At 49.4% G+C, this 13,993-nt stretch overlaps 1 long non-coding RNA gene across 1 annotated transcript; it reads right to left on the bottom strand.

The window, feature by feature from the left end:
• Positions 1-1,455: 1,455 nt before the first annotated feature.
• Positions 1,456-4,260, bottom strand: LOC119095631 (uncharacterized). The gene is made up of 4 exons (XR_005093930.1): positions 4,207-4,260; positions 3,576-3,650; positions 3,004-3,111; positions 1,456-2,377 (listed from the first exon to the last, which is right to left on the bottom strand). It is a non-coding gene; the product is annotated as an uncharacterized LOC119095631 (long non-coding RNA).
• Positions 4,261-13,993: the final 9,733 nt, after the last annotated feature.

Genomic DNA, 13,993 nt, shown 5'->3' with positions numbered 1-13,993 from the left:
AGCATCCCGGCTTTCGGACATCAGACTCATTCTTGCAAACACATGCAGCGCGTGTAACGCATGGAACGTAAGCATGAACATGAGTGCGCAAAGACAGCCAAAGAACGTGATACACAGTGTCCAATCCAGGATTCAGTTCGCTAAATACTTATCCCATTTCGCTTCTGTCGATAAAATCGTGATGGCTTGTGCGAGCTCTCGCTGGGGCTGATCTTGCAGTTTCTGGGATTTGGGGAGCAAGAGACCACAACATATGACGGGCTGATTGCCGCTAGTCCTGCGGATGCCGTTGTGGATCGTTTCCCCGCTGTTGCTGTACGGTCTCAATGTTCAGTGCTAACCAGCCGCTAGGGCCACTTTCCAAAGCGTCGATGCCTTCTACAAACCAAGTGTATAATGTTGTAATGTGCACGGTTCTCTCTCTCTCTCTCTCTCTCTCTCTCTCTCTCTCTCTCTCTCTCTCTCTCTCTCTCTCTCTCTCTCTCTCTCTCTCTCTCTCTCTCTCTCTCTCTCTCTCTCTCTCTCTCTCTCTCTCTCTCTCTCTCTCTCTCTCTCTCTCTCTCTCTCTCTCTCTCTCTCTCCCTCTCTCTCCCTCTCTCTCTCTGCCTCTCTCTCCCACTCTCTCTCTCTCCCTCTCTCTCTCCCTCTCTCTCTCTCTCTCCATCTCTCTCTCTCACTCATCACTCACTCACGCACTCACGCACTCTCACGCTCACTCAATTAATCACTCACTCATTCTCCCTCCCTCTCTCTCCTTTGGTCCCTCCCTCCCTTCCTTTCGCTCTCGGTACCCCTCCAACTCTCGGTTCAGATCGCTGCCGCCTGGGCGTAACTGCCCATTCGATCTCACCTGTACGCTGGCTCTACCGGCCCGACGCTCCGCACAGCTCTCAGGTTGCCACTGACTCGCTTGGCTGGTCACCCCCGCTCCTGTACCCAGCCTGGTCATAGACAGCCGGCTCGGGGTTTTCCAAGCCCTCACACGTCTTGTGGCGGGGTAAAACCGCCAGCGGACCACCTCCGAGAAGCAGAGAAGTGGTGCACGTTGACCCCACGCACGAGCGTGCAGAAAACCTGGAAATATGCTCGGTGTCCTCGGGAAAGGGGGCCTCGTTTGTGGCTCCAAGCTCTCTGTTCAAAACGGAGCCGGACGTAGTTAAAACCACCAGTAAGAGATGAAGGTTCTGACGCTCAAATCATGACCAGCTTAGCACAAGAGAACAGCTGCTGAATGTGCAATGAGTGTATGTAATGATTCCTTTATTTCACAGCTACCTCTGCACCTTGATTACTCGCTCACGCTTGCACCCGTTCAGGCTTGTGCTAAGCTCTTGTATACCAGGCGAGAAAGCAATATTTACTTGAGCAACATATCAAGTTTCAACGACCGTCGACTGGCGCGCGAGGCTCAGCATGTGGTACCAGTTTTGACTTAGCCGCAACACAAAAACCGGATCAGCGACCAGATTTATTCCTCCGTTAACGAGCAGACTTTTCGAAAGGCCAGGGTCTGGCAAACCCCAGCTTTGCAGGCTGTGCTCTTCGCACCGTGTCATCCCTGACCGCAGACCCACCGTCACCTTGGCCTGCATCAGCTTCTGACGTTGCCAGAAAGACGGCTTTGACTTTACGTAAGCCGCCGCGGTGAGCTGACAATTGTGACGCACATCGCCACCATGGCGACGGGCCACCGCTCATGGGTGCCAGGCATGAAGAACGTACCGCGCGAGATCACCAGAGGAAACGACATTCAAGCGGCAGTGCTTCACAAACTGTCACCCCTAGCTGCTGCGGAGGGCGGCCATGCCAAGGTGAACATATATTTGGAGACGCTGCGTCATACCAAGCAACACAAGCGCACAGTCGTGAACTGGAGTCGGAGTCAGAGCGGCAGTCCCTGGGCGGGGAGAGCGGCGGCCAGGGGCGAGCGCCTTCGTTTTAGCGCCAGACGCCGTTCCGGGGACCTCACACCTCCCTGATCACGCAGAATCGCACTCGTCACACCCGTCACACCCGCCGTCACACACGACTCGGTCATCCTCCCGCGGACTGTCCGATCTCTCTTGGCCGGGCCTCTCAAGGCAGCAGACGGGTGCTAGGCCACCCGACACCAGGACGGCGGCCGGTTCTGGCCCGGCGCCAGGCGACTGTCTGCCCCACACGGAGGGGGGGGGGGGGGGGTGCAACAATCCAGCCATCTCCCGCCAGCGCTCCCGGTCCGGTTTTGGGACGCGGTGGCGCCGATTTCGCCCTAGTGGAATCTGTTGTGGAAGTTTTGCCAGCTGGGGCGCGGAGGGCCACCGACGCCAGGTATGACAGCCGCATGGTTGAAAACTTGCGCGTGCTGCTGGTCGATGCTCAAGTCACCAACGCCCACCTGCAATCGGTGGTAGGTCAGTTCGAGTGAGTCACGTGTCATGACTCGGCATGATCGTGCTATGCTAGTTGTCTGCGCGGTTCTTAGGTATCGGACTATAAGGGCATGGCAAAAGAGGCTACCCCAGCGTGGACACAATGCAACGTGACCTCGCGACATTGCATGTCAGTTAGCGGGGTAGAACCGAGGCTACCCCATCAGCTCAATAGAGAATCTACTGCCATTGAAATGGTTCGCGAGTATTCCCTGCGTTGACATCTGACGACCACAACCGCTAATCACAATGGGGGTTGGGAGCAAAGATATTCATCATTGAGATCAGCGCTCGATCATGTTAAACTTGCGAATCGATCGTAAGGAAACTGAAAAATACGCACAGTCGTCTCAGGCTATAATATATATATATATATATATATATATATATATATATATATATATATATATATATATATAACTATGAAATAAAGTCCGAAAGACCGAAGTGAGTGACAACATTTTTACCGAGATCTCGTGAGCTCTTGGTATTGTTATGAGAGTGACCCCGCACCGCTTCTCCCACCTCATCCACCCCAAATCTCGCTCCAGTCACTCCACCCAGCCAGTAATCTGAGGAACTTTCCACTGACATGTAGGTTTGCTGCCAGGCCCGCTAGGAAATTCAATGACAGGCCACCATCCGGTCTTTGCACTACGCTGGTTCCTTGCGCGTTGGTGTTCGAGATGCTGCCACCAGGCTGCAACGACGGAACATATGACGTCACCATTGTCGCCATTGAACCACGGAACATATGACGTCACCATTGTCGCCATTGAACCGCGGAACATATGACGTCACCATTGTCGCGCTGATGGCCACGTTGATGACATCGACGAGGTAGAGGCCAGTGAGCTACATGCTGGACCTCAGGCGGGCACCGGCTCAAAGACAACGGCGTGGAAATTCAAACGGGTTGGTCGAGGCTAGCGATGAACGAAGCCTGGGAAGTTAGTATTGGATAAGGGGCGTTGGAGATTGGTGTGAAAACATGCCAAGGATGTGTCATGGCGTACATCATTGGAAGCATTCGCGACTTTTGGCCGCTAGTTGTGGTTCTACCCTTAATTCCGTGGGGCCAGTAAGCACCATGTGCATGAAACCAGGTACGTCATAGCAAATAGTGATTAAGCAACGAACACTGATTAAGCAACGAGTACTCACAGGTCGGTTTGGAGCTGCGAGACCGGTAGCAATAAGGGTAACAAAGAAAAACACTCTGTTCATTGTGGTTCTTCCCTGAAATTGACAAAGCACGGTCAGAAATGCATCACCTCCCAAGCATTGGACTAGTTCATTGAATTACACAAATCCCAAAGACCTGTTCAGAAGTGTGCGTTGATGCGCCTATCCCTTCGCATACTTCCGTTGAAACTGTACCGACAACGAAGTTCCCATCGATGGGACGTACTACCGTTTTGGATGAGAATCGAGGGCGTCCACCAGCCACTGCCACGTCAGTCGCTAAACCAGCAATATCCCGTGGCGTTGCATCAAGCGATAATTAGCGAAACCCCAACTCACATAGCTCTTTGTCACGTTCAGAAAAAACCGGGTGCGCCACAGCTGTCTCCCAGCCTTTCCTCTCAACCACGCACGCTGCAGCACAAACCATACCACCTAAGTGCCATGGTTCAGCGATCGCCCCGCATATGCTTGACCCCTTTACCCAAGTGCCGGAGCACGTGTCATGACAATTCTCATTCACTGACCGGCCCCGCCATCAGCGGTTTCTGGAGCGGGGGAGGGGGATGGAAGGTACGCTGATCTGCACCCTTCGCGGAACCCTACTCACGTAAAGCGGCGGGGATGCGCTGGTGCGGTCTGCCAGGCACTGTGCCGCCGGCGGGCCTGCGCGGCGCTTTATAGGAACCCGCCACTCAAGCACGCGAGCGGGGAAAACCGGCCGAACGGGTGAGGCTGCGACCGCGCCCGCGGCGGTCAGACTGTTGAAGACTCCGGCGGCTGCACGTCACACATCACCGGGGCTGCGGCGGCTGCACGTCACAAATCACCGGGGACTGCGGCGGCCGCACGGCACACATCACCGGGGAAGGTGGCGATCACACAGCACACATCACCGGGGAAGGTGGCGGCCGCACAGCACACACTACTGGGGACTGTGGTGGCCCCACAGCACACATTACCGAGGACTTAAGTGGCCGCACACAAATTAAATGATTACTTTACGGCGGTGCTGAAAATCCTGTTGTACTTTGGGTGCGTGCCAAATTGGCTTATTTTCATTGTGTGCCGCATGCAGGTAGCGAACCATGCCGACTTGGTGGATGAGGTAGGAGGCAAAAACGTACATTTGCATGCAAAGCTTGGTGCCAAAATATTTTTGATAGAAATATTTGGTAACGGCCACGACAAATTAATATAACACACACTGCGCAACGTAGCATGATGCTTGCATACATATATATTTTGCCTGCATGGTGTGCATTTCGACACACGGACAAGGAAAGCGCTTCGTCAAGACCCTTTATAGTACCCTACGGAACAATAATACCCTCTTATGTTTCATCCCAACCTGGTGAAAAACGCATCCTAGGATTTTTAGTTGGCCGCTCAACTTGGTGACAGGTCGCTGATAAATCAGTGTACTGATCATGGCCGGACCGGTCGGTCGATTCGCTGTTTCTACCAGCCGGCTCTCAGTGTCCCAAACTAGTTAGTATAAAATGCTGAAACAGATCCAGATACGGAGATTTCTCTCAACGCAAGAACATGCTTCAATCGCTACGGAGCGGCTGCTCAGAGGTGGGCGGTGACTTTCAATGCTGTTTCGATGCACCGCGATTTTGCGAGCGAGATTCGCATCGGAGTGTCATGCACACCTTCCTGGTGTTTAATGTTTAGGCGGTGTTTTAATGTTTACTTTGATGATGGTGCCGCGACTGAGCATCCTGGCCTCAGCGACGAGAGGCACTGGAAGCTCAGGATTGTTGTTTATTGATGGTAAGTCGGCGAGGTGATCCGACTGAGGTAGAAATCGACTTTTGATTATCCAGACCGCCTTTTCCAGACACAGAAAAGGTTGTGGACTCACTACAGCAATCACAAACGACCAGCCTTCCTCATTTGGAAAAGAACCGTGGGTTCGATGTTGAAGGCTAAATAATTTTATTGGTGTTTTGTTAGGATTTTAACAAAGATTACTCATAGTTAAACCTTTTACTAGAAATGATCTTGGTTGCGGTAAATTTATATGATAGTCAATTTTATAGGCCATGGGAAGACATTGAGAAGTGAGGAGTCAAGCGGTGTAGCAAATATAGGAAATGATGAGGGAGGGGCTGGGGCTGGGGGTGGGGGTGTTTTTCATATCCCTCTTTACTAAGAAGATTACTTCAAAAAGTGGGAAATTTATGGGATTGTGGCCCGATTGTAATAGCAGTTGAGTGAAAGGTTGGTAGTTGGTTCTCTCTGAAAACAATGTTAACTATTTGCTGATGATAGGAGTCCTTGCGTAACAGGAAAACTCTGAAAGCGAACCATTCTGCAGCACTCCTTTATTTGTATATTTTCTTTACAGTTGTGAGCATGACATTTGCATGGATGTAAATGTGACGTATTTCACTATTGTTTTTGCTAACACTAAAATCAAAACTGTTCTGATGGAACCCTAAACATAATCATTGTATGTATTGAGTAAAGGTTGTGAAAGCAGACACCCTTCTTTGAATCCAGCCTTTGTTGATAGTAGGAATCCATGTGGTTTGTCTGTTGATTGCATAATGACAGGGCTGGTGATTGTTATGCATGATTAGGGGAAAGTAGCAACCCACTCACCTGACGCCACCCCCCTAAATATGGTTGATTTGATGATACTGATTGATGATTGATGATTTGATGATTTGTTGATACTCCTGTATTACGCATGGCAAATATCACAGGTAAGCTTAGATTTGCTTGCTGCTTAGCGTACAAAGGGCAGTTCTCGCTGGCTGGTTGAATTTCTATTAAGGTATGAATATTAGTACCAAAATGTGTCATTCTACTGTACTAGCTGTTTTTTCATGGTCTGAAATGCAGATGCTTACACCAGCATATGTAAAATAAATAAAAAAGGATGGTCCTCCGCCTGCCGCTCGTCACCCCCGCTGGCCGTCAATCAGCCTGCAGTGCTCGTAAAAACCGTCGCTGCTCCGAAACCAGAAACGCTATTGACACATTTTTTGTGTCAACACACGCACGATGGATGCCCGAGAGACTGTCCAAGTTTGAACGCGACTGCGCGATATGCCGGTCTGGTATATTCATGAAACCTTAAGGGGAACGGGCGTTGCATCATCTCCTCCCCTTCGGACAGAGCGTTTTGTTCAGTAAGAACTAGCGGCATGATGTGAGGCTATTAACACATTGCAGAGGAATTTACTTGTGGAGCGGTGCAAAAGACGCCCAGCAGACAACACATGTCGCGCCAGGCTTGGACCATACCTAAAGTATAGTTGAGAATTTGGTGACGGTTGAGGTGGGGCTCAAAGTGAACATGTGATTTTCATAAGCGGGAGTACCATTTGACTCCCTCTTCAACATTGTGAAATCAATAAGTTCCATTTACTGACTTTTCCAGCGCGTTTACTATGTGATATCCTCAGCACGCCAATTCGCCAAAATCCTTTTGCGATAATTGGTATGAGAGCATGAAGCCCTCCAGTTACGGAAAAATATCTACAAATATAACGCAATTCTCACACAGATATAATTAAAAGTTGCACTAAGGCTTTGATTTCTCCCCTATAAGCATCTCCTCTAGATTTCTCCCCTACAAGCATCTCCTCTAGATTTCTCCCCTCGACGTTTAGCAGTGATTCTGTTCGAAGGACACTTTGGAATTGGCAAGCATTGTCTTCTTGCATGCTTGTTTATTCCAGAGCTGTGCTTACAAGGAAGGTGTACGTCAGCGACATATCAGCTGGTTTAGTGACGCAGACCGTTCACCAGTGCACCACTAACTAAATGGTTACGCCACGCACTGTGATAATCACAAACATTCATTTTTAATGACAACATTCATACCTAAACAACAGGGTCTTGTAAGCAGCAAGCAAATGTAGCATATGCCCACCTTCGCAGCCATGATGGTTGAAAGTTACGTGCAATTTCATTGAGCATGTTTGGTTCCACTTTGCCGTAAAATATTCCCATCCCAAGCATACTTGCTTTACCATACATTCAGTAACTTACTCCTCACTTACCATCATAATCACCACATGATTAAGTGCCTCTTGCCAACATGCTCAAGTTCAAAATGGTTTGCTGACTAAAATAAATATGCTTAGTTCACTTAACTATCCAATTTTATGTCCCAGTACGCAACGTCGGCATGACCCGTTGCAACAATGATTGGCTGGACGATTATCTACAATTCAGCCACGTGCGTTGATACCGGAAAGTGCAAACATATAAGCCAAGATGAATACAGTCTTCCACTCGACACGCCTCCGCTGTTTTTCCGAAAATATGGCATGATAGCTTTAGAAGAACATATGCGCTTCACGTGGAAATGGCTTGTCGGAGACCACAGGCAGAGGTTGCCATTCAACATCCATATCAATCATTGATGACCCCAACAGTAAACTAGCGCAATGTTTTGTTTTATATGTCTTGTATCTCACTGGTGCCAATAACATGATGTTAGAAATTCTATTACCGTGTTGTTGCACTCCAGATGTTAAAGACTGGAAAAATTCGGCTACAATCACATAAATAGGTGAACATTCTGCAGAATGAGCATGTAACTTTAAAACATCATGCGATTACCATCATCACACTCCTAAAAATGGGCCCGTTTAGCGGGCCCATCGCGCCCGCCGGTGGAAGAGGGGGGGGGGAGGGGGTGTGGTCGCCGGAGGTGGAGTCGCTGGGAGTTGAGGCGTACATGGTAGCGGGCGCGGTGTCCGAGCTAAGTGTCCTTATGCCCCCGAGTCAAGGGTGTCAGGCCGACCTACTACCTCGCCAGCAAAGGGCGCTAAACGGGATGGGAAACGTGCATAACGGGCATATAATGATTATTTCAAAGCAGTTTATCAACGCCAATGAATCTCTAGCGCCCAAACACGTCTTGTGGTTGCGGGTGTCTGGTCATAACGCCATGGGCTAAAACACTGCCATGAGCAAAGTACACCTGCCGCGAGCTCACTTGATGACGGACAAGCTGATGGCACCCGTGCCAAGCTCAAAACCTGATGAAAGTGTTACATTTGAGAAAAAATATGGAACGCAGAGAAGGATAACTAACGAATCAGGTCAGCTTCTATGCAGGAATTCTCCGCGCATTTACAACCAAGCCCCGATGATAGCTGTAAAGAGAATTACTCGTAAGCGAAAACGTCAGTAGCGTTTTGGTAGTCCTACTCTCCTAGCGAATGTCATGTACCTAACGGAGCAAAGGCTCCGCAGATTTATGATGAGGAATGCCATGGGTAGCCGTCGAGGATGGGAAATCCTGGGGATGGACTGATGGCGTCCGCTCCAGAAAACGAATAATTCCCAAATCCGCTAAATTTGACATGGGCCTGGGATGTATGCTATGTGTGGATGGTATGTATAAGTGTACAAAGTACGCATGGATGTATATGTGAATGCTGGATACCAAAGAAGCTGAGAGAGTTACTCTGGGCCCCAAACAAGCTCCGGACCTCCGGATCTGAGGCAAATCTTCAGCCTTGCCTTCTGTTCTGATGTTGAGTTGTCCGTTCACACGCTTAATGGACGGAGCTAAAGGGTTGTGTAACGGATTGGAAGAGCTAATCATGTTAATACCCACGTATGCTATAACTGGACGTGCTACAAGCTCTTCGGACCGCTCGCCCCACGCATGCCGTTCAGTGGTGACGTCATATCTATCGCATGCCCTTCCGTGTCGTCATGCCTAACGCATACCCGTCAGTGGCAAAGTCATGCCTAACGCATGCTCCTCGGTGTCGACGTCATGTCTTTCGCACGCCCTTCAGCGGCGAAGTCATGTCTAGCGCATGCCCTTCAGTGGCAAAGTCATGTCTAACGCATGCCCTTCAGTGGCAAAGTCATGTCTAACGCATGGTCCTTCAATGGCGAAGTCACGTCTTGTCCTAACCGGGGGTCCGTGAAGCCTTCACTTGGTCAGGTACAGCACATCTCAAGTATATCTGCGGCATCAGCGTGCAACAAGACCCGCGGAAAGACCCATGAGAAAAATCCGCGAACATCTGTTGCGGTTCAAAAGCCACTTTTAAGATGATGATTTCCTGCTCGTTGTAGTTCGGAAAAAGGAACAGGTTTTTATCGGCTGCGATTCTTCACATATACATGTGCATGATAGGGCATACGGCTTATTCTACTTAATCCAGCTGCTCTGGGATTGACGAGTACCGTATTGCCGCACGGAAATCTGCAGCATAACGGTGTCTGCGCCCTAGTGTGCCATTATTCTAGGGCATTAAGGGCATACTCATTAAGGACATGCGCTAGACATTACGAAGTGCACTAATACTCCTCCTGACCGACAAGCAACGAGAAATCAAGTGAAAGATGGTATTGCATGTCAGGGAACGTCGACGTCGATCGGATTTTCATCGTGAGGCAGTCAATGACTTGGATTAACTCGCAGGATGTACATCGGCATGGCACGGGTGGCCGCCTGGAGGAAGACGTGACTGAGTCTTGTGGATAGGGTGTAAATGCTTCACACTGCGGAGAAGATGGCGCTGATGCTGATGCTGATGTTGATAAACCTAATGACGGTTCTATTGAGAAGCATGGTCAGCGCCATAATGTTATGATAGTTATGAATGCCCCGCTTCGGATAGTCTGCACTGCCTCACACTGAGGGTTTGCCTCCGACGCTAGGCACCTTTTCACTACCGATGTCATAGCACAGACGAAAAGCAGCGTCAAAGGGAGTGTGTCTAGTCAAGTTAGGATTTTTGACTGTGCACGTGGGATGGTAGGAGTCTTGGATTTAAATGTCTTGGTGTCATTGGCTTTTACAATTCGCTTCCACTGACGAGATATTGTTACAGCCCCCAAATTTTATTTTGGTCTGTAGGGAAGAACAAAGTTTTCGGGTTGCCCCTAGGCAATATTCATTACTAAACACATGGACACCATTGACAAGGTATTGTTAGCTCTATCCAATAGTTTTTCGAGGGTGTCGCTTGTCAGCACTGACAGCAGGTTGCGAACGCAGCGATGGCGGTGGCGATTATATTGATGTTTTTTTGGTTCATATTCAGCTGAGGGCTGCGGATGTATGGGCATAGACTCACGGTAAGGCTGGTCGGTTGATACGCACCAATTCATGTCGGCCTACTATATACTGAAATGAGTAATACGTATTGTGTCGTGTTAGTCGGCTGCACCATGTTCAAGGGAAATGCTGTTGTTCTGTGATGCTTAGCAACCAAAATAGTGGCCATGTATCTAGCGCGCAGTTACTCGCAACATATAAGCTAGTGCATTCGCCCTTTTCCTAGCCCGCTGATTGGTTTATCTTTTTAGGATTATATTTGTTCACACACAGCCATCGATGGGATCGATAAAAGTAGATAAATCAAAACCGTTGCAAGATCCAAGTGTACATTCAGCAACCAAGATTAACCGGAGCTAATTATTGCCGAACTCTCCTTAGGCGTGTATGGAGAAAACCGTTAACATTAGTCACACTCCCTTGAAGCAGCCGCCAAAATCTTGATGCGAGGCGCCAAACGCAGCATCTGGAACCCAAAAACAAAAAAAAGCACGCCTTGGGTTCAGATTGCCAGCCATTAAAGAACCATGCGAACACAAAACAACCGCTAGAAACATGTTGAGGCCAGTTTCAAAAGATAAGACGGTGGTATTAGCCCTATTCTCGGGGAAAAACAGGAGAATGGAGATATAGTTGGGTTGATATTTAGGCAACTGTCCTTTATCGGAATGTCAACTCAGTTATATTTCCATTCTTCCTGACCTTCTCCGAGGAATAGGGCCAATACTACTGTCTTATCGAATGTGACTAATGCTCCTCGCTAATGCATCTGAAGCAGACTACGTCAGTTTCAGAAGGGTCATTTCCGGCCCGTGATAGTGCTGGGGGAGTCCGGGTATTCACCTGGTGAAGCCTACGTAGGCAATTGGCGGCGAGCTCGCTGCACAACTGTGCGGTAGAGGAGGAACAAAGAATGGGGAAGCCCGTACTGCCGTTGGTCGTTGCCATCAGCATGATATTGCTTTGTCACGGTGAAAAGCATTCATGGTGCGCCAGGTTCGTCGCGTACCACCGGGACACTCCGACTCTCGTCGGTGGCGAACACCCTTTTAGCAAGAGGGCTATGAAAAATAACCTTTGTTTTGTCGTTGTCGCACGCCTCGTATGTGTCGATGCAGGGCATTCCATAGGCCACGCCCATTTCATGCGACAAACTCATTACGCATGCCGGGAAATGTGATGCGACTGAACTGCATGCACAAGACAAAATGCTTATGCGGGAGCCGGTGGGGAGAAGTCATACGAGTGACGTGTTGAAGTCACAATTGATTAAGAACTGAAAACATTTCCCAGAAGAACAGGGGAAACGAGGATCGCACGTGCGACGAAGTGAACAACCGCGCTTTCCGCATTACATGTTGTTTTCATGTATGTGTGACATCATGTACTGATATCAGTGTATGTGGTTCGTTCTGATTTTCCATGCAGACAATTTTTGCGCAACTGGCGTCGAGCGGCGAAATTCTATGCAAAGTTCTGCCCAGCTGCATTATATCCTTCAAATCAACAATAAGCCGGTGTTGTCGACGCTCCCGGTGGTTTCAATGAGCTCGCTTGCTTCCCCAAATCTGCATTTTATGCAGTAATCCACCAAAGAAAGAAACCCATACCAACACAGCACCTAGTCCCTGACAAGCGCCCGAAGTGTACGACACATGCGGCGCAGTTTCTGTGGGGTGAGGGAGGGGGCCCGCTGCTGCTGTTAGGGTAGCGCGGCTGTCCGCATTCTTGGATGTCTAGTCATTTCCACATAACTCCTAGATTTTCTACACAGGTACATATGGTCTCAACCTAACCAAACCCGCACTTGGAATTGTCGCATTTAACTCTGGTGACACCATGTGATCCGAAACTTCTCGGAAATGATTTCAGCGTTTGATGGAGTTAATAAGCATCACCGTCTGAAGTGGTGGGGCGTTATATCTCGATGACTCCAGAAACGCAGTTTTCCCAAACGTGTCGGGATACAAGGTCATTGTCGGGCTGATTCTGTTCCTTGGAAGGTCATGGTCCAAATCAGGTACTGAGTCCAACTGCCACAGTCCTAACGTTAATCTTCTGAGATGTCACGAGGACGCACCTGCTGCGAGCAGTACATGCTCTGTTAACAGTTACATTATCATCACGTACTGTATAATGGTCCATTATGCAGTCAGGCATGTCAGCCCAAATGCGAAAAGCCTTGGGGAAGGGAAACCATGCGCAAGAGGGATATCAACCCCTAGTGCCTTAAAAAGGGCTTTACTATTGGGCAGCGATGCATTTTTCTGATAGTGGCTCTCCAGCGCACGTCATTAACAGCATGAGAAAACAGCACCAAGAATCTTATAGAAGGTGAGGCTGTTCAAGCAGAAACTGCAGGCGTGCTGCTCTGTGAACAACTACCAACAGAAATTCGCGTGCACGTGCGGTGATCTGCGAGTGTTATCACTTTTTTTCCTCCAATTGTTGTAGGAGGCTAACACAATGCACGTTATTTCCTTGTTTGGTAGCCTTGTTTAAAAGGGAAGGCAATCGACGACCGATAAGTGGAATATGAAATGGATACATATTAAAATAGGACGGCCTTCAGTTCCTGTTTTTCGCTATTGCTAGTGAAGTCTTCCAGCTAGTACTTTGAAAGGAAATATCCACAACATCTGATGCAATCCTTTTTATGAGACCTCGATATCAGGGGACATGCATGTTGCCGAGGCGCGATCTGGACAACCCCGTCCCGCAGTCCCCCGTCGACAGTCACGACAGCGATTCTCGGAGAACACGCAGACCAGCCGATCGCGAATTCAACACCTCTTCTTGCTGGGAGCCAGCCTGTAAGGTAGCGCTCAAACCCCTTTCCACGATCGCCCGGTGCGTTGAATGATTGCGCTCCGGCATGAGATCCGCACGTTTGAAGGTGCTATGCCCTCGTCGTCGCTAGTGAAAGTGCATCAGCGCGTAACCGCAGGCAGGCTTCCCGGAATGATTCAGTGGGACCCAGATTAAACGGTAGGCAAATTTGGAGGATTTTCAGCAGACCGCCGACCCGAAATACTTTGCTGGCCCTGGTACATTTCCTCTCACCATACCCGGGAAACACAGCCGCACCTACCATTATGATGCTCCAAGTAAAAGGTAGACGCCATTAAAATTTCCACGCCGTGAACGATTACTTTGAGGAGGCGCCGCATTCCGACCAACCTCATGTAGCACGCCACGCGTGCTCGGCATCACTTGCAAGGGAAGCACGGACGTGCTGCCGCCGGCGACCGAGGCGCCCGTTGTTCGTGCGTTTTAACAGTACATTGAACAGAGCTGTTGTGACCTAGCGCGAAGCGTCGAACCTCACCTGCCGATGGTCGAA

The sequence above is a fragment of the Pollicipes pollicipes genome, unplaced genomic scaffold (genome assembly GCF_011947565.3).
Source record: "Pollicipes pollicipes isolate AB1234 unplaced genomic scaffold, Ppol_2.1 Scaffold_4219;HRSCAF=4965_pilon_pilon_pilon, whole genome shotgun sequence".
Taxonomy (NCBI): domain Eukaryota; kingdom Metazoa; phylum Arthropoda; class Thecostraca; order Pollicipedomorpha; family Pollicipedidae; genus Pollicipes; species Pollicipes pollicipes.
The sequence above is the reverse complement of the archived record's forward strand: the minus strand, read 5'-3'. Positions and strand labels throughout refer to the sequence as shown.